This window comes from Schistocerca gregaria, chromosome 8, assembly GCF_023897955.1.
Source record: "Schistocerca gregaria isolate iqSchGreg1 chromosome 8, iqSchGreg1.2, whole genome shotgun sequence".
Classification (NCBI taxonomy): domain Eukaryota; kingdom Metazoa; phylum Arthropoda; class Insecta; order Orthoptera; family Acrididae; genus Schistocerca; species Schistocerca gregaria.
Window position 1 is genome coordinate 181,058,168 of NC_064927.1, and position 15,282 is coordinate 181,073,449.

The following is a 15,282-nucleotide window of genomic DNA, read 5'->3' on the forward strand; positions in this document are numbered from 1 at the left end:
GCATTGCTGTCCCGCTTGTTCTGCATTTCCTGGATGCGATTTCCACCATGCACTGCGCAGTGTTGCTTTTTGCGGAGACAGTGGCCATGGACTTCCTTGCACCTAATATCCAGCACGCTAGGCAGTCCGTTGTGGAGGAGCCGCCATGTACCCTGTTGGTTGTAGCCCCCTGACATCACAGGAATCACTCAGCTGATGTCTGCGCCATTAACTCCCCATGTAAGACAAGGTGTAGGTGCCTGTCTCCCTGGGGCATCAGGGCTCCCGGCAATGGAGATCCTACCAGGTGGCCCTTGCTGAGGCTGGGTGACACCCGTGGGGAGGGTCCTTGGTCGGAGAGGGTGGCATCAGGGTGTGTGACCCGCAATGAAGCGTGGTACATCATCTCTTGCTGGTGGCCAGCAAGATCCCAAATCGTTCCCCTCCCTGGCCACACCGTGGGAGGCATAAGGCTCATGATGGGAGTGACACTTATTCTCCTTGGTTCCTAGTTTGTACAAAGCTGATGGGGATTCTTTCATGTCAACAAAGCCTCAATTCTTCATAGAACATTTAGAGGACAAGTTTGGGGATGCGGAGGGCTTGTCCAACATGCACTCTGGGTCAGTATTGGGGGGGGGGGGGGGGGGGGAGGGGGAACGGCATTCTCTGTCCAGTCATGAAGGTTACTTGCTTGTGACAAGTTGGGGGATGTTTCAGTTACCATCACACCCCGTACGAGTTTAAATATAGTCCAGGGTATTATTTTCCATGGGGACCTTCTTTTGCAGTCTGATGATGCGCTGCACACCAATTTAGAGCATCGAGGTGTTCATTGCGCCTGGCGCATTCATCGGGGTCCGAAGGATAATCAGATTGCTACCAGTGTATTCATCTTGGCCTTCACGATACATTACTGGAGAAGGTCAAGGTGATGGTTTACCGCTGCGATGTCAAGCCCTATATCCTCCCCTGATGCGGTGCTTTAAGTGCTGGAAGTTCAGCCATATGTCTTCCCGCTGTACTTCCAGCCTCACATGTCGAGATTGCGGACGCCCATCACATCCCAATACTCCACGTGCTCCGCCTCCCATCTGTGTCAACTGCAGAGAGCATCATTCACCTTGCTTGCCAGACTGCAGGATCTTACAGAAAAATCGGAAAATCATTGAATATAAGACCCTGGACCGACTGACTTATACTGAGGCTAAGAGAGAATATGAACGGCTCCATCCTGTGCAAATGACTTCCTCATATGCCGCCGCTACTACAAGTGTGATAGCCCCATCAGTTCAGCGAATTCCAGTCAGCTCATCAAGCTGTACAGCTCCACATGCCCCCCTTGCCCATGAGAGGCACTACCCACCCTGTTGCTCCTGTGCCACTTACCTTGGGGGTAACACCCCCGCACCCATCGAGAATGTCTGTCCCCCCTTCTAAGCTGGAGAAGTGACCAACTTCTTCAGCTCCTCTCGCTCGCAAGAGGTCCCTTGGGTCCCTCCCTTCCCAGGTTTCCACAAGTGGGAAGGATGACACCCGGCAGTGGCATAAGTGCCCACAAGCAGCTGGTTGTAGGGCTTCGCGATCTTCCTCCATACCAGAGACTGAATCGGTGAAGCCCTCCTAGCCAGTGAAACCCAAGGAGCAGCGAGAAAAGTCCAAGAAGAAGACCTCTAAGGCGAAGGAACTTGTGGTGGCACCCACCCCACCACAACTTACAAGCTCTGCACGTGAGGGTGAGGTAGAGAATCTGGTGTCTGCTGAGGACCTACATCTCACCGGACTCTCAAACACGATGGATGTCACTCACACAGGTACTCAATCGGTGGCAGCAGGTGACCCTGCGGTGTAATCTGTCTCCTCGGTCCTTTCACACTTTTCTCGGCCATAGACTGTGTCATTCTCAAGTGAAACAGCAGCGGTTTTTTCCACCATCTTGCTGTGCTCCGACAACTTCTCAGCCTTCACCCTTTCACTGCATTGTTCTTCAGGAAACTTGTTTTACAGTGATGTGAACCCCTTGCCCTCCGTGGCTATCAGGGTTATTATAGGAACCGGGCAGCTTATGAGAGGGTATCTGGTGGTGTCTGCATCTACATCCTTCATTCCCTTTACAGCTAGTCTGTCCCTCTACAAACACTTGTAGAGGCTGTCGCTGTTTGGGTGTGGATGCCTCAGGCTGTTACTGTCTGCACCAGATGGTGATGTCCAGCAGCATGTCCTGGCTGTGCTGATAACCCAATTGTCACCACCTTTTCTGTAACTGGACGACTTCACTGTCCATTACCCTCTGTGGGGTGAATCAGTGGCAACAGGCCGAGGCAGCATCGTTAGCAAGTATTGGCACAACTTGACCTTTCCCTTTTAAATAATGGTGCCTTCACACATTTCGGTGTGGCGCATGGCACGTACTTAGCCATTGACTTTTAGATCTGCGGCCCTAGCCTATTACCATCTGTCCAATGGAGTGTGCATGATGACTTGTGCAGTAGTGACCACTTTCTGATCTTTCTGTTACTGCCACAGCATCACTCTTCTGGGTGCCCCTGCAGATGGGCTATGAATAAGGCTGACTGGGAATTGTTCACCTCCATTGTCACTATTGAGTCTCTTTCCAATGACGCCATTGATGCAGTGGTTCACTCGGTCACCACCAGCATCGTTACTGCCATAGAATCTGCCATTCCCTGTTCTTCTGGATCCCCTCAGCAGAGGACTGTCCTTGGTGGTCGTCTGAGGTCACAGAGGCGATTAAAGATCACAGGCAGGCTTCCCAGCATCACAAGCAGCCTCTGGCCTTCCGCTCCCTGAAAGAGTGGTTAGAATGTCAGAACCTTTCATTTCACACGCGCCACTCTGAATCGTACAATGCTCCATTCAGTGAGTGGGAATTCCAAAGTGCTCTAGCCGCTTGCCCTGATATGGCTCCCAGGGCAAATCACATCCACTGTCAGATGCTCAAACACCTCTCGGTGGACTGCCAGCGACACCTCCTAGACCTTTTCAACCATATCTGGGTTGAGGGTGAGGTCCCATCGCAATGGCGGGAAAGTGTCAAATCCCCATGTTGAAACCTGGCAAGAACCCACTGGAGGTGGACAGCTACTGCCCCAGTAGCCTCACCAATGTTCTTTGGCAGTTGCTCGAATGCATGTTGAGCCGGAGGTAGAGTGAGCTGCTTGAGTCTCGGGGCCTTCTGGCTTCGTCTCAGGGTGGGTTCCGTAAGGGCCGCTGTGTCACCAATAAGCTGGTGTACCTGGAGTCTGCCATCCATACGACCTTTGCCCGCCGTCAGCATCTGGTCGCTGTCTTTTTTGACATGAGGAAGGCACACGATACAACATGGCAACATCGTTCCTTTCATGTGCAAGTTGCGGCCTCCCATAGTTCTTCCCGAGTTCAGGAGAATGGGGTACCATAAGCATCTGTCTTAAAAGTGTCTGCCTCTTTTTGATTGCAATTAATGGGCTTGCTGCAGCAGTGGGAACATCTCTCTCATCTTCCTTGTATGCTGACGACATCTGCCTATACTATAGCTCCACTGGCATTGCAGCTGCTGAATGGCAGCTGCAGGGAACTATCCAAAAGGTGCAGTCTTGAGCTGTAGGGCATGGCTTCCAGTTTTCGGCTGCCAAGACCTGCGTTATGCATTTCTGCCGGTGATGCACTGTTCACCCTGAGCCACAGTTTTATCTTGACAGCAAACCTCTTGCTGCAGTGAAGATGCATTGGTTTTTGGGATTGTTATTAGATACCCGGCTGACTTGGCTGCCTCATATTCGGCAGCTTAAACAAATGTGCTGGCGGCATCTTAACACTCTTTGTTGCTCGAGTCACACCAGCTGGGGTGCCGATCGTCTACCCTTCTACGGCTGTACCAGGTGTTAATGTAGTCTTGTCTGGATTATGGGAGCCTGGCTTACAGTTCGGCATCACATTGCATTTGCTGGACCCCATCCTTCACAGCGGGATCCGACTCGCCACTGGAGCTTTCCGGACAAGCCCTGACAACAGCATACTTGTGGAAGCAGGTGTGTCTCCATTGCGATCCGGCGCCAATGATTACTGGCCGCTTAGGCTACAAACGTTCGTAGCTTGCCCGGGCATCCAAATTATCATCTCCTGTTCCCTCAGTTGGTCGTCCACCTTCCAGAATAGCGGCCTCGGTCAGGGTGTACGATCACGGTTCACGTCAGAGCTCTTCTCTCTGGGCTTGAGGTTTTCTGTCTTCCACCTCTTTTCTGGGCCCCTCTGCGTATACCCCCATGGTGTGTGCTCTGCCCGTGCCTTTGGCTCGATTTGGCACAGGGCCCCAGGGCCCGAAGGACTCAGTCCCTCCTGAGACCCGCCGCCACCGCTTTCTTTCAATCCTTGCCACGTTTCAAGGCTCTGACATTGTCTATACTGACAGTTCGATGGTTGCTGGTCATGTCGGTTATGCTCTTACTCTAGGGGATCATTATGAACAACACTCATTGCCAGCTGGCTGCAGTGTTTTCACTGCCGAGCTGGTCGTCATCTCTCGCGCCATAGAGTATATCCTCTCCTGCTCAGGTGAGTCCTTCGTTATCTGTAGTGACTCCCTGAGCAGTTTACAAGCTATCGACCAGTGTTTCCCTCACTCTCATCTGGTGATGGCTATCCAGGAGTCCCTCCATACTCTTGCCCGTTGCAGCCGCTCTGTGCCCGGGTCATGTAGGCATTCTGGGAAATGAATGTGTTGACAAGCTGGCCAAACAGGCTGTCGGTGCACCAGCCTTGGAGATTGGCCTTTCGGAGAGTGACCTCAGGTCAGTTTTGCAGCAGAAGGTACTTCGCATCTGGGGTGAAGAAAGGCGCGCTGTGTCTTCACCCAACAAACTTCGGGCCGTCAAGGAGGCTACCGGTGCGTCTTGCTCCTCCTTGCAGGTCTCTCGCAAGGTCTCAGTTGTCCTCTGCTGGCTGCGCATTGGCTACACCTAGATAACGCACAGCTATTTATTGTGCCGCTAGGACCCACCTTTATGTTGCTGCAGGTCAGCTTTGACTGTGGTCCACATCTTTTTGGATTGCCCACTTTTAACTCCGCTCAGGCAGACGTTTGCGCTGCCTGATATGCTTCCTGCACTTTTATCAGACGACATTGCGATGGCAGATTTAGCTTTGGGTTTTATTCGTGCAGGGGGTTTTTATCGCTTGATCTAAGAGTTTGCCCTTTTTTTCCCTTGTGTTTATTCTGGCCTTTGGCCTATGATTTTTTACTGTTTTTCTTGGTGGTTGTCTTTTCCTTCTTCTTCTTCTTCTTCTTTTTTCCTATGGTTGGCCAACCACTTGGTGTGATTTTTAATTCCTTTTGTCTGGTCTCTGTCGGTGTCTTTCTTGTCCTGTGTAGTCTCTTGTCATCTCCATAGTTTATTTTTATTTCTTGTGGGGGTTTAAAGTTTATAAAAAAGAGACCGATGGCCCTACTAGTCTGGTCGCTTCAATCCCACAAACCAACCCCAACCAATAAACCCATTCCTTATCATGTAATATTGCTGCAGTGCTGTGTGGCATTTATGATGCCACTTATCCAATACTTCTTTCATTTGTCCTGTTCTGGCACAATCCCTAGTAGGCATGTGACTAAGTGATTCTCAAAGGCAACTTGCCTCATGTACACTCCTGGAAATGGAAAAAAGAACACATTGACACCGGTGTGTCAGATCCACCATACTTGCTCCGGACACTGCGAGAGGGCTGTACAAGCAATGATCACATGCACGCCACAGCGGACACACCAGGAACCGCGGTGTTGGCCGTCGAATGGCGCTAGCTGCGCAGCATTTGTGCACCGCCGCCGACAGTGTCAGCCAGTTTGCCGTGGCATACGGAGCTCCATCGCAGTCTTTAACACTGGTAGCATGCCGCGACAGCGTGGACGTGAACCGTATGTGCAGTTGACGGACTTTGAGCGAGGGCGTATAGTGGGCATGTGGGAGGCCGGGTGGACGTACCGCTGAATTGCTCAACACGTGGGGCGTGAGGTCTCCACAGTACATCGATGTTGTCGCCTGTGGTCGGCGGAAGGTGCACATGCCCGTCGACCTGGGACCGGACCGCAGCGACGCATGGATGCACGCCAAGACCGTAGGATCCTACGCAGTGCCGTAGGGGACCGCACCGCCACTTCCCAGCAAATTAGGGACACTGTTGCTCCTGGGGTATCGGCGAGGACCATTCGCAACCGTCTCCATGAAGCTGGGCTACGGTCCCGCACACCGTTAGGCTGTCTTCCGCTCACGCCCCAACATCGTGCAGCCCGCCTCCAGTGGTGTCGCGACAGGTGTGAATGGAGGGACGAATGGAGACGTGTCGTCTTCAGCTATGAGAGTCACTTCTGCCTTGGTGCCAATGATGGTCGTATGCGTGTTTGGCGCCATGGAGGTGAGCGCCACAATCAGGACTGCATACGACCGAGGCACACAGGGCGAACACCCGGCATCATGGTATGGGGAGCGATCTCCTACCCTGGCCGTACACCTCTGGTGATCGTCGAGGGGACACTGAATAGTGCACGGTACATCCAAACCGTCATCGAACCCATCGTTCTACCATTCCTAGACCGGCAAGGAAACTGCTGTTCCAACAGGACAATGCACGTCCGCATGTATCCCGTGCCACCCAACGTGCTCTAGAAGGTGTAAGTCAACTACCCTGGCCTGCAAGATCTCCGGATCTGTCCCCCATTGAGCATGTTTGGGACTGGATGAAGCGTCGTCTCACGCGGTCTGCACGTCCAGCACGAACGCTGGTCCAACTGAGGCGCCAGGTGGAAATGGCATGGCAAGCCGTTCCACAGGACTACATCCAGCATGTCTACGATCATCTCCATGGATGAATAGCAGCCTGCATTGCTGCGAAAGGTGGATATACACTGTACTAGTGCCGACATTGTGCATGCTCTGTTGCCTGTGTCTATGTGCCTGTGGTTCTGTCAGTGTGATCATGTGATGTATCTGACCCCAGGAATGTGTCAATAAAGTTTCCCCTTCCTGGGACAATGAATTCACGATGTTCTTATTTCAATTTCCAGGAGTGTATAATAGACTGAAATTGTTCTGTCATGGAGTGTCACCATATCTGCTGGTCGTGCCAGTTGGTGCCCTGTACAACATGTCTGACACAATATTTTCTTTTCCTGGTGTGTGCACCACTGTGAACCAACATTTCTGCAAGTATAAAGCCCACAATGCCTAGCTTCTGTATATCAGTTTAGTGGTCACAAGAAATTCCAATGCCCTATGCTCCTAGAAAATTCTAGAAAAGCGTCCAAATTAAAAAATCTAAACTTAGCAAATTACCATACAGTTTTTGAAACCTTTAATACATTCACTCACCTTTACTGTGCACTTAACTGGCAAATATGATTGTTTTACAATGAACTATCCCTTGATCCTCACATTCTTGGAGCAGTTGTACGGCAACTTCTGCCTTCAAGCTATATGTGAAAATAGGGAAGCAATGAGTATTGCATCTTTAACTTTCTGAAATTCTTCCTGTGTCTTTGTGTCCAAATTCCATGGGGTATTCTTTCTATTAAAGTGCAGCATCGACAATATATGAGGTTTGGAACTTAAATATTGGGGACTATTTAGTCACAATTGATACAAAACAGTTACATGTTAGCACCTGTTACTGTCCTTCAAAGTAGTCACCAGCATAGTGTAGAACCCATTGCCAGTGGCCCAGAAGGCGTAATATATCGTTAGTAGAACCTGTTCTGTTAATGGTACAAATAGAGCGGTCTACTGCCTGTTGAATCGCTGGAACAGTTCTGAAGCGAATGCCACGAAGTAGTTCCTTCATCTTCAGAATCAAATCAAAGTCACAAGAGCTTAAGTCTGGGGACTATGTTGGATGGTACAGTACTTCCCAGTCCCATTGACTGAACAGAGCAGCCACAGTTTGCACTGTATGTGCCCACGCATTGTCATGCAAAATAATGGGTGGGTTGTGCGGAAAGTGTCACCGCTTTTTTTTGCAAAGCCTGTTGCAGATGATGCTCCAAAAACAAACAGTAAAACTGCACTGACGGTCTGCCATGCAGGAACATAATACGTTAGGATAACACCATCACAGCTGTACACGAGAATCACCATAACTTTAGACCACTCCGTTCGCATCATCAACACAACAGGCTCTGCTAATGGTATACTACGCCTTCCACATCGCTGGCGACAGGTTCTGCACATTGCTGGTGACTGCTTTGAAGGACAGTAACAGGTGCAAACATGTAACTCTTTTGTATAAGTTGTGAATAAATAGTTGCCACTATTTAAGTTCCAACCTTCGTAATAAGGTTCACAAAGTGGTTGTAAAAATTTTGGCACTTTATTTTCAGACTTTATGTCTTCAATTGATAAGGTTATAAAAATTCTTTTATCTAAGGTAAGCCCTCAACTGACTCTTGATGATGAGTACTGGAATCTCTCTGGCTGAATCTTCCATGTATCAGGTCAAGTTTCAATATAATAACAGATGAAAGAATTCTTTTAGTAACTTTTTTGAAAACTGGATATATGATTAGCAAGACTTCTCACATATGAAGAAATCATCCATGTATAATGTCATGTTTCTCTTGTTCATCAGGGATAACTGTGTTCAAACTTCATATGAGCATTATGGAAAAGACCCTGAGAGCAAGTGGAAGTTTCTTAAACTGACAGCACTGGCTGAAGCGTAGGAATGCCATTTACTTGTGACATGTAAGTAACTAGCTTGCAAATCCGCTGAAGTCAGCCCTTTGACTCCACAAAACTTTTGGAATAGCTTTTTCAGGCTCTGTGGTTTGTCTTGGGCATGATAATAGCATTAATTTACCTTGAGTTGACCACGAAGCAGATCGAGCCATTTCACTTTGAATCACTGTTGTATGAGCTTAGTGCGTGTTCAGTGGCTCCCTGCTCCAGCCATTGAATCTGTTTCCTTCTTTACCTTCTACTTATGTGCCAGTGGGATGGAATATCAATGTGAAGTTTATAATGACTCCTGGGGTGTCAGAGAATGCCTCTGCATGTGTGTTCAGTATCTCCTGTAACTTTGCAATTTCCTCCCTTGTTAAATTTACCCTGTCTCCCTTCCATTTTATCTTCTAAAGTGATCTCATGGTCATAACCTGAGTCAGCAGCTATGGATATCCCATCATTATCAGAAAAGAACTCTGGTTCAGTCCTCATCCCAGATTGAGTAACTGCTCCAAGACATTTCATCTTGACATCTTGCTTAAGGATGCGAACATCAAACTTTAACTTCTGGGACTGCTCTGGACCTACAGATTTATCTCACCACTATCTAAATCAGAAAAGCTAAGCCTAAAATTGGCTCCATAGTAAATTATAAAATTTGCACTCAGTGTGTACCCATGGTATGTAAAATTGATCTGAGGTTGTCTTGTGCCTTTGACACTTTTGTTGAGAGTGCCTCCTGTCACTTTTGTCTTTTGCAGTGGCAAAACAGGTCGCACTGCCTCCTGTTCACATCTACCAAAAGTTGCTTCACTTAGAACAGTAATTGGACTACCTGTGTCAGTATCACATTGCAGAGTTATGGGGTCAACTTTGACATTAGTTATCAGATGGATCATTGACGACTTGTGCTATCTTCCTCAGCCAGTAGTATCTCTTTAAATGAGAACATTTTTTGATTAGGCTTTACCACAACTGTTATTAACATTGAGTGAAACAACAAGCCTATTACCAGTTAATTTCCACATTTCAAAGGTTTAAACTTCCATCATCAGATGGATTCATTTGTATTAATACGATGTGTGTTGTGTTAAGGCTTTATGGTAACATGTGGCACTGTCTCCAGTGCTCATAATTCATCACTGATAAACTGGTATGTATCAGTTTGTAGACACAGTCTTTGGTTACAAGTGCTGAAGTTCATATGTCTTGTATTATGACAGAGAAAGGAGCCTTTGGCAACTGGAGACAGTGACACAGGTTACCATAAAGTTGAAATGCAACACACTCATTATATTAATACAAATGAATCCACTTGATCATAGAGGTTTTTCTTTGAAACACATTGTGGAAATAAATTAAACAGTGACTGATAATACATAGACAATCATTCAGGGACCTGCCAATTTTGGTTGTGCCTGTCTGTTGTTGAACCACCTGCGACTCCACAGATGTTCCTGTTCCTACTGTTTCTGCCAATTCCCACATTCAGTCTTCTCTCCAAAACAATTCCTATGTGCCCATGAGCCATTATTCTGGTGTGGCTGCTGACAGTATTTTGTCATTTAAAATTCCCTGTGCCTATTTTTGAATGCCTATGTGCCTTGTCAAACTCAGGAAAGCATCAACATTGTGCTTATACCTTCCAGCAAGATTGATGTGATAAACATAAGCTGGTAATTTGATCAAACATATCTGTAAGGGTCTATCGGTTGCCCACAGCCATACAGCATGTAACACGCGCTTGCCAGCCGACCTATCTGGAATGCTGACAATTTGCTTGGTCAGTACAGGTGCCTCCAGCTGCAGTGCAACACAGGGAGTAAGCAGCTGGCCACCATCTGCAGCATGCTGGATAACTACCATGGCCTCGGGCGCGAATATGTCTCTTTTCTCAGCTCACCATGGAGCTGCTGTTAGGATGTCAGGCACAATGATGATGGGTGCATGTAGCATGCATGTTGTATAATCAGCCTTTTGTTAATAAAACTGTTTAAACTTACTTCTCGGTGTTCGCTTATTACTGTACTTCAAGGACCCACCACTTACAAATGCTGACAAATATTTCGCGTAATTATCATCTGGGGCAACAAAACAAACAACCCTCTTAAAGAAGTGGTGTCAGCATGGGAATAATTATGGAAAAATCTACAGTCCTGAAGAGGTGCAGCACAACGTGAACTTCGAGCAGCGGCATGAACATCTTCTGACTAAGCGGGGCATCAAACGCTGGAATTCAGGTTGGTCTACTCCAGTTTGGCTTGAATACAAAAGGAAGTGAAAGGCAGAAAGAAGCGAGCGTAACATTCCGAAAGACTTGTCAAATGATAGTTCATGCAGTACAGGTACGACTACAATAAAGAATTTTTCATTATTGGCATCAGTACCAGTGTTCAGTGGGAAACCTGAAGATGATGTGAAGGATTTCTTTTATAAACTTGAAGGTGCCACCCTGTTAGGATTATGGACAGATTCCGATAAGCTACTGGTTGTCAAATTAAGAATTGAGGGAGCAGCACAAGATTTCATTAGTGCTGAGCCTACTTGTGTAAAAACAGAAGATAACAATGAGTTTAGAACGATTGTTGTTCAGAGATTTAAAAGTAAAAATACAATCAGATGTCACAGAGAGCAGCTAAATGCATTCTCTGAAAATTATTTGGAGCAGTTAGCTAATGAGCCCATGCAAATAATAAACGGTTGTGAAATCACTCTTGACCTTGTAGCAACAAATAATCCTGAGTTAATAACGAGCATCAAAACCGATATAGGGATTAGTGAACACAGGGTTATCGTAACGAGATTGAATATTGTAATCTCCAAATCCTCGAAAAATAAACAAAAAATATACCTTTTCAAAAAAGAAGATAAAAATTCACTTGACACCTTCCTGAGAGACAATCTCCACTCATCCCAAATTAATAATATAAGTGTACACCAGATGTGGCTTAAATTCAAAGAAATAGTATCGGCAGCAATTGAGAGATTTATACCAAATAAACTAACAAACGACGGAGCTGATCCTCCTTGGTACACAAAAAATGGATTAGAACACTGTTGCAGAAACAACGAAACAAACATGCCAAATTTAAACAGATGTAAAATCCCCAAGATTGGCGATCCTTTACAGAAGCTCAAAATTTAGTGCGGAGTTCAATGCGAGATCCTTATAACAGTTTCCAAAATGAAACTTTGTCTCTAAAACTGGCAGAAAATCCAAAGAGATTCTGGTCGTATGTGAAGTATGTTAGCGGCAAGAAACAATCAATGCCTTCTCTCTGCTATAGCGATGGAGATACTATCGAAGACAGTGGTGCCAAAGCAGAGTTACTAAACACAGCCTTTCCAAATGCCTTCACAAAAGAAGATGAAGTAAATATTCCAGAATTCGAATCGAGAACAGCTGCCAACATGAGTAACGTAGAAGTATATATCCTCGGAGTAGTGAAGCAACTTAAATCACTTAATAAAAGCAAGTCTTCTAGTCCAGACTGTATACCAATTAGGTTCCTTTCTGAGTATGCTGATGCATTAGCTCCATACTTAACAATCATATACAACCGTTTGCTTGACGAAAGATCTGTACCCAAAGACTGGAAAGTTGCACAGGTTACCCCAAATCAAGAAAGGTAGTAGGAGGAATCCACTAAATTACAGGCCCATATTGTTAATGTCGATATGCAGCAGGATTTTAGAACATATATTGTGTTCGAACATTATGAATTTCCTTAAAGGAAACTGTCTATTGACACACAGTCAGCATGTATATAGAAAACATTGTTCCTCTGAAACACAATAGCTCTTTATTCACATGAAGTGCTGAGTACTATTGACAAGGGATTTCAGATCGATTCTGTATTCATGATTTCTGGAAGGCTTTTGACACAGTACCACACAAGCGACTCGTAGGAAAATTGCGTGCTTATGGAATATCGTCTCAGTTATGTGACTGGATTTGTGATTTCCTGTCAGAGAGGTCACAGTTCGTAGTAATTGACGAAAAATCATTGAGTAAAACAGAAGTGATTTCAGGCGTTCTCCAAGGTAGTGTTATAGGCCCTTTGCTGTTCCTTATCTGTATAAACGATTTGGGAGACAATCTGAGCAGCCATCTTGAGTTATTTGCTGATGATGCTGTCGTTTATCGACTAATAAAGTCGTCAAAAGATCAAAACAAACTGAAAAACGATGTAGAAAAAATATCTGAATGGTGTGAAAAGTGGCAGTTGACCCTAAATAACAAAACGTGTGAGGTCATTCACATGAGTGCTAAAAGAAACTTGTTAAACTTCAGTTACACGATACATTAGTCTAATCTAAAAGCTGTAAATTCAACTAAATACCTAGGTATTACAATTACTAACTACTTAAATTGGAAAGAACAAATAGAAAATGTTGTGGGGAAGGCTAACCAAAGGCTGCATTTTATTGGCAGGACACTTAGAAAATTTAGCAGACCTGCTAAGGAGACTGCCTACACTACACTTGTCCGTCCTCTTTTAGAATACTGCTGCGCGGGGTGTGATCCTTACCAGATAGGACCGATGGAGTACATTGAAAAAGTTCAAAGAAAGGCAGCACGTTTTGTATTATCGCGAAATATAGGAGAGAGTGTCACAGAAATGATACAGGATTTGGGCTGGAAATCGTTAAAGAAAGGCGTTTTTCATTGCTACAGAATCTTCTCACGAAATTCCAGTCACCAACTTTCTCCTCCGAATGTGAAAATATTTGGTTGACACTAACCTACATAGGGATGAATGATCACCACAATAAAATAAGGGAAATCAGAGCTTGTACGGAAAGATACAGGTGTTCATTCTTTCAGCACGCTATACGAGATTGGAATAATAGGGAATTGTGAAGGTGGTTTGATGAACCCTCTGCCAGGAACTTAGATGTTAATTGTAGAGTATCGATGTAGATGTACAGTTTGCGAATGAGATGAGGTGAATCTAGTGAGCAGTTTGACGACAAAATTCAAAACATCAACATACAAGTTAGTAGAAGATGAAAATGGAAATCACATTTAGTTGTCGAAGCCGACCAGAGAGCCTTTGATTGGCAGGATGTAAAACATTTCACAAAGCAGTAGGATCAGCTGTTGGTTTTGCTGAAGCACTAAGATGACCAAATGAGATGCAGAAACGATTACACAGTTTTCAACACGACAGTACAGTGCTACAGATGCAATAAGCTGGATCACAAGCGTAAGAATTGTAAAGAGAATCGAATCTGCCATCATTGCAGGATGCAGGGTCATGTTTCAAGAGATTGTCACAACGAGAAGAAAGGTAATGCGAACAACAGACAATCTGCCAGATCTTTAAACGAGTATGGGGATGTACATGCCACCACTCCATCCGTGTCTTGCCAGAGATAGTGATTCCTGCTAGTCCCAGTGAAAATCAGACCGAAAATTACTTCATGGCAGTTGCTGTATATCGTGGTAGAAACAACAAACTACTTATTGACACAGGAGCACAGACCTCATTAATGTGGTGTTGTATAGATAAAAGGGATATATTGAAACCTCCACTAATAAAAGTGTGAGGGTAAATGGAGGAAAGCTACATAACTATGGAAAGGTTGACGTAGAATTAATTCTTGGCCAAGGCCAAGATGAAGGTGAAAACAAAGATGAAGATAAATACACAGCAAGGGTGCAAGTAGTTTCAAATAATGAAACACGTTATGAAGGTGTACTTGGATTTGATTTCTTTTCCGCTAACAAGGCAGAGATATTCGTCGCAGAAAGAAAGATCAAACTAGGCCATAGCAACTACAACCTAGGAGATCATTCTTCAGATCGTACTCAAAGGAGCAGCAATAGTGACATCGTGGGAATGGACCGCCCAAACGATGCATCAGTTCAAACCGTCCGAGTAGATGTTCAAATTCATCAGCCTCAGCAAATTCCCAAGGGAGGAGGAAAGACAATCTATGTTGAAGTTGAGTCACACCGCTGCAAGGAAGGAACTTTATAGTAAATTGTGCAATCCGAGAAAAGTGAGTTACTGGATACAATGCATTGTTATGTTGCTAGAAGTGTTGGTATCGCTACAATAGTGAGACAGAATGTCGCAAAAGTCCCGGTTACAATAACGAATGTGAGCAATGAGGATGTTTTTTTGCCACAAGGAATGAAAGTTGCTGAAGTGAAGTGTTGAGTGTAAGTAAAAGTGACATAATACAGATTCCAGATGAGGTAACAAATGCTGCAGTTATATACACAGATTTTTGTAACAGTACCACAAAATTACAATGAGGAGACGAAGTTAATAATGAACTGAAGCGCAAGATTTGGAAGAAGATAGAACATTTGACAGCTGATGAATAGAAGATTTTAGCGCCTGTTTTGTTGGAGTATGCAGATTTATTCTGAGAATGTGCATATTTACCTGTCACTCATTTAGTTCAGTATCGTGTTCATACAGGGAATGCAGCCCCGATCACACACAAACCTTACCGAATACCATTCAGTCAAAGAGAGTTGGCAGAACCTGGAATTATAAAACCAAGAGATCCTTCAGATCCACCTTGTTATTCGCCTGTTGTAACTGGAAGAAGAATTCAATTTCTGGAGAACCACAGTTCC

General features: G+C 45.4%; 1 protein-coding gene across 5 annotated transcripts in view; it reads left to right on the forward strand.

The window, feature by feature from the left end:
- Positions 1–15,282, forward strand: part of LOC126284361 (zinc finger protein 436-like) — a 264,952-nt gene that overhangs the window by 195,871 nt on the left and 53,799 nt on the right. For 2 of the 5 annotated variants that reach the window (XM_049983231.1, XM_049983229.1), the window contains exon 2: positions 8,590–8,705. The exons of the other annotated variants lie outside the window; for them this stretch is intronic. The gene's annotated coding sequence lies outside the window, so the exon portion shown is untranslated. The remainder of the gene's footprint in view (positions 1–8,589; positions 8,706–15,282) is intronic. 5 annotated transcript variants of the gene reach the window in all.